The sequence below is a fragment of the Phytophthora infestans genome, genomic scaffold (genome assembly GCF_000142945.1).
Source record: "Phytophthora infestans T30-4 supercont1.36 genomic scaffold, whole genome shotgun sequence".
Classification (NCBI taxonomy): domain Eukaryota; phylum Oomycota; class Peronosporomycetes; order Peronosporales; family Peronosporaceae; genus Phytophthora; species Phytophthora infestans.
The window spans coordinates 796,360-802,171 of record NW_003303723.1 but is presented as its reverse complement, the minus strand read 5'-3'; the positions used below and the strand labels follow the sequence as shown (position 1 = coordinate 802,171).

Below are 5,812 nucleotides of genomic sequence, written 5' to 3'. Positions count from 1 at the left end.
CTAGTCGAAAAACACCGGATGAGGCCCTGGTTGGTCTCAAACTTGACAAGTTGTGCTCATTAGAAAACCCGATATGGAGCACATGGACCAAGTACCTAAACAAATTCAACAAAAGGTACCCCGACGAGGCAACCACCACGATCGACACATTGACTCGGAGGATTGGCGATAAAGAAGTGGCGACGTTTCTTATAGCGTCGAAAGCGAAAGTTGCGACGAAAAAGAGGGCCACGGAACTGGAGTCTGAAATGTTTGAACTGTGGCTGAGAAATGGTGAGTCTGTTCGAAAGGTCTTTGTCAAGCTAGAGCTACCCGAAGCAGATTTGTATGGCACGCAGCTCCTCAAGACTTGGGTCTCGTACATGGATACTGTCGCCACTAACGATCGAGGAAAAATACCAAAGATATTCGCGACATTAAAGAGGGATTACGAAAAGAATCCCGGCCCCCTACTCCATATTCTCGATGCTGCAATAAAGTACCCCAGCATGGAAATGGCAGCGATGGAATTGCGAGACAAGACGTTTAATGGCATTGTTGCGCTTTGGAAATCCCCTGACCAGGTATTTAAGCTACTAGGGCTTAACAACGTCGCGGGAAGTGATCTCATCAACATCCCATTGTACAAATGGTGGGTACGATATAGGAATGATATGGAACAGCTGAGATGAAATGATTCGACTCTCATCTCCTCGCCTTGATTGCTATGGACCTATGCACGGGATGGAGCCCAATCACAAACCGATAGACAATCGGCTTCCACACTGAACGCACCTGGTAACAATCAATAGAAAAAAGGATGCACATAGCTCGCAAACGCTTTACAATTAACTAGCACGTCGCATTTGCACATTTTATGTCGTCAAAACCCAGGTTTGCAGATTTCAGCGGATGGGTCCTCTGTTAAACATAATTGTTTTTAATTGAGGGAGTAAGAACGGAATTAACAGTATCACGAATGGCTGTATATGTCGATAATTGTGAAGGCCCGAGGAGATGATATTTCGTTGATACATCGGTTCGAGTCAAGGGTACTGCTTTTTTTTTACTTTTACTGCGGTATACAGTGAATTACTAAGGTCGACTTCCCCTCCAAATAGTTATTTCAGTCATGAGGGTTTGAGTTTTTATACCAGGCTTAAAAATAAACTCAAATGCCTGGTTTCCAAATTGATTTATGATTTTTTGTAAGGGAAACTTACAATTCGAGGCCGGTTGATCTATTCGAGGCCGGTGTGGTATTAGCCAATGCATACGCTGTATTACGATTTCCAGCATGTCATTTGTAGATATACAAGCAAGTACGAAACTCACAGAAATTTATACAGATTTGGCGCGAAATCCAAACTGCTGGCGGGAGAGCGATCACTGCCAAAAAGCAGCGCTATTCTAAGCAGCTTTCGTTTCCAAACCGGCCCAATGGCACCTACCTACACGGTGGGCTTTAAACAAGCAACTATCGCTCAAGTTCAAGCCGGCAGTACAGTGGTAGACGTCGCCGCTGTTACTGGCGTTCATGAGAGAACTATTCGAAAGTGGCTACATGCACTAGCGCAGGGCAAGTCACTGAAAGCCGGACGGCCTGGGCCCAAAATGTTCTTACCGAAAGCAGCAGAAGACCATCTATACGACTGGGTGGTAGGACGACAGCTCATTGGCCACCCAGTCGAGCGCGCCGTGATCATACGAAAGGCGCAGGTAGTGGACTTGCTGGGCTGAGGCGAACGTGTGGGCCAAGCTTGGTACAAGGGCTTTAAAAAGCGCTATCCAGCGCTGACCGTGCGATTTGCCCAGTCGCTTGCTATCAAGCGTAACTTTGTTGTTCATGCTGACCTAACTACGCTTTTCAACACCCTGGCAAAGCTGAAGACGATGCGATTCAAGTGGCTAGCATGGCCTGGTGAGGGGCTCGGATCGATGGAAATGCTAAGGTAGGGTATAAAGCTTGTGGACTGTTTCCCTTGTCTTTGGTTAAGATGGGCGCCCGTTTGAACGGTTCACACGAAATGGGGCGCCTCGCCACGTCCTGTTTGCCACATGGCTGCATATGAAGGCGCTTGTCGAAGACGAGATCCTCACAATGCCAACTCCACCGAGCAAAGACCGCGGCCAGAAGCGCAAGCGCGTTTCCGTCGGCGGACGTCTCTTGAAACATGAGGTCTTACAGGAAATTGAAGCGTCCACCGCCAGATCGGGAGCTAAAAGTCGCAAACATGCGAGCACGAGTAGCTCATGGGATAAGCCTTGCAAGAAGACGACCTCGATGTCGCCAAGCGCTGGCACTGGTAGTGATATTGTAGATTCTACAGTAGTTTAGACACAGCAACTGTCAGTACGACCTCATAAGTATGTGGAACTAAAAGATTGCCGTACCAAATTGGTTGAATCTGTGCGTCTGTCAATCCGGCAGCGTTACCCCCACCCTGCCGGGCAGTTCCACATCACACAGGAGGTCTTGGCTTCAGCAAAATGTGGGAGTCGCTAGCCATGACGCATGAGCAGCCGTACGAGGTTCTCGGGGTGGCAGTGGAGCTCTGAGGGCTCGAGCAGACACAGACAGTGCTCGACATTTCGAGCGCTGTCTGTGTCTGCGTGCTTATGGAAATGCAGTCCTTTCCAAAATGGCATCACCTCTCAAACCTAGTAACCTATGATAATGCCTTAAGTACGACCGATATGCACCGTTCTAGTAGACCTACCCCTGATGCTGGTGTACCAATGAACATACTCAAGACAAGTCTAATTCCGGCCTTTAATTGAACCTCCACCACAATTCCAGTTGTGTCTATAAGTAACAATACAGCGACCAACACTGTCATATTATGTGCCAATCACCACCTTAAAAAAGCAAGATTTCGGAGGTTTCCAGAACTGTCAAAACTTATGACTTCCGAGACTCGAGTCCGAAGCAGTGCCTTTCCGAAAATTGCACCTGCAAACCGGCCTCGAATTGTCCACTTCCCTTAAGACAAAACACGGTTTCAGAAAGACACCGTAATACATGACTTCCTCCAAAAAACATTGTGTCAATTTGATTTGTGTATTCTGAGCCATCATTTGATTTTGACGCATTAATCGTAATACAATATGTCTTATGGTGAAATTCTAACGTTTAATTAGTCAAAATAGTGCTATTTGCTCTCTCGCAGATCGCCAGGTCACTTCTAGTGCAGCGGGGCTGCCGTAGCGTTAGCGTCAGAGGAAGACGTTCGACTCAAAGAGTCACTAAAACTAAGCTCCTTATCCAAAGGACACTTACAGCCCAAGAGCAGGGCTCAAAGTTAATACCTTAACTTTTATGCTTCTAAACCAGAAGTGTTTTATTTACTATTTGCGGCCAAGCCGCCTAGGGGTAAATGTATCTCTTTAACTATCTAGCATAGTAAAACCTAATCAAATGCATAACGTGTGGCTTTCAGCCAGCGTACTGAGAGACCTTGTCAACTCTCCAACTTATGTACTGAGAGTTTGTTAACTCTCCGGGTACTTCGTACCCCTGTGTGTTCCACACCATGTAACCACTAAGACGAGAACATTCCGTTCTCGAAACTTTCCTCAGCAAGGTCACGTCTTGTTAAGACGGCGGAGGTTACTTACTACACCTTACACCAGCGTTGTACAGCTCCGTGAGCTCACATACGCCTACGCATCGTTGATGCCCAACTTCTCGTCGTCGGCCCACGGCCCAATGATCCAAGTGCAGCGCACATCTTGCTCCCAAGCGGTCTCAGACCTACGCTCGCGCCTTGCGCCTACTCCAAGAGTCGCGGACTGCTTAGAGCAATGCCATTGACTCATTCGAGTCGTCGACAACAGCTCAGCGCTGAACACTCGCTTCACAAGCGATAGGCCGGTGGTTCGAACCCACCAGGGCACAGCCCTCTCGTTCCATGAACGATTGTTCACGCTTGTACAAGCTTAAGGGCAACACCCTTTTAGCTCAATGGATGAGCGTTCGCTTTGAGAGCCACAGGTCGGTGGTTCGAACCCACTAGAGCACAGCCCTCTCGTTCCATGAACTGTTGTCCTTGAATGGACAAGCTTACGGGCAACGCCCTTTCAGCTCAGTGGTCGAGCATTGGCTTTGGAAGTCACAGGTCGGTGGCTCAAATCCACCCGGGCGCACCATGAGTAGTCCGTTCTCGGACTGACGTACGAACATCGCCCTTATAGCTCAATGGTAGAGCTCCGGCCTGTCAAGCCAAAGGCCAGTGGTTCGATCCCCGTCCGGAACACCACTTTCGCTGTTACAGCGCATCCACATTTGGATCATGCTCATCAAGCAAGTTGTTTCAAAATAACTATGCGTCTATCGAGACGCTTGTGCCTGAACCTTGCTCAGCACAACACGAAGCACCTGCTTCCTTCGGGACCATGTCCCTATCACCACGAGGTCTCTCTACCTCCTGCTCCCGCTGCGAGCACCGCTCATATGTACGAGCTGGCTGCTGCAGCCACTGGTCAGAGCCTGAGCTCAACTACTGACCTGATCGCTCCCCACTCTAGTGGGAGGCGCCCAGCGCCTGGCGACGCTGTCGCACGCCATGGTGGCGCTTCGGCACATGATGTGCTCGGTCGTAAGCGTCAACGACGTCAGGGCAATCTTGCCGGAGGATAACCTCAAACTCCCATGCGTTCTGTGAGTGAGGGTAACCCCTCCACTTCACCAAGTACTGGGTACGACCCTGGCGTCTACGCCACACCACAAGGCGTTCCACGTGAAAGTGGAGCTCACCATGCTCATCGAGCAGAGCAGGAGGAGGCCTTGCCTCAGCTGGGCTCTCGCGGGGAGAGTCAGCACTTGCCGGAACGGCGTCTGCGTCCATACAATGCCGGCGCCCACGACGCGAACGTTCACCGCCCATCGGTCGATCTCGAAGAGATGATCCACCTTGTGGATAGGTTAGAGCCACCACTGTTGACTCACAACCAGGTCTCGGACCTTGAGCGTCCAGTCGCTCGGCTGAACGTTCAGCTTGCCTTGCTCCTGCATCTCGAGCACTTCGCTCCGCGACCTGTTGATCAGCCATCTGTGGATCCACCACTTGCTGTCGTTCAGCCTCCCGTGGCTCTACCACCTGCTGCCCTGCAGCTGTCCGTGGTCCAGCCACCGTTGGTGCCAACGCCTCCGCGCTCACTTGAGCAGGGTCTTGATATGGCTTAAGCAAGCCAACATAGAAGACCGGATGCGTGCGCATCTTCTTCGGAAGGTTGAGCGTATACGCTAGGCCCTTCCTGGTCACGACCCTGAACGGTCCTATGAACCGAGGTCTTAACTTCATCTTAAAGACTGCAGACACTGCATGAGTAGGTAGGTTTTTAGCGTTTAATAAAACTTGGTCACCGACCTCAAACGTCTCAACATTGCTTCTGCCCTTGGCATCTGCATGTTCCTTCTGCGTGTCTTAGCTTTCAGCCATAGTGTCGCGTACTTGACGCATTACGCTCAGTCTCAAAGAGACAAAGTCATCGACTTGCTTGCGAACCGCAACAGGGCTGACATCAGCTAGTCGCTCGGCTATCCCTCCCCCATCAAGCCCTGAGCCACTGCGTGGCAGCGTCAGTGGGACGCGAGGGTTAACCAAGCCGTTCACATAGAACGGAGTGTAGCCTGTCGAGGCGTGCACTGCATTATTTAATGCGAACTCAACGAGTGGGAGCATCTGGCTCCAGCGTTTTGGCGCCTCAGCGCATACGCTTCGGAGGGTATCCTCCACAACGCGATTCACGCGTTCGGTCTGACCGTCTGTCTGCGGATGGTCCGCTGTGGACATGTCCAAACGAGTGCCGAGCACTCTGAAGAGGGACGTCC

The 5,812-nt window shown here is 50.6% G+C and overlaps 1 pseudogene across 1 annotated transcript; it reads left to right on the top strand.

Annotated features, from left to right (window-relative positions):
* The first annotated feature begins 3,929 nt into the window (after window positions 1–3,929).
* On the top strand, window positions 3,930–4,001 carry PITG_28228 (annotated as a pseudogene). The gene has a single exon. The product of its transcript is annotated as a tRNA-OTHER (tRNA).
* The last annotated feature ends 1,811 nt before the right edge of the window (window positions 4,002–5,812 follow it).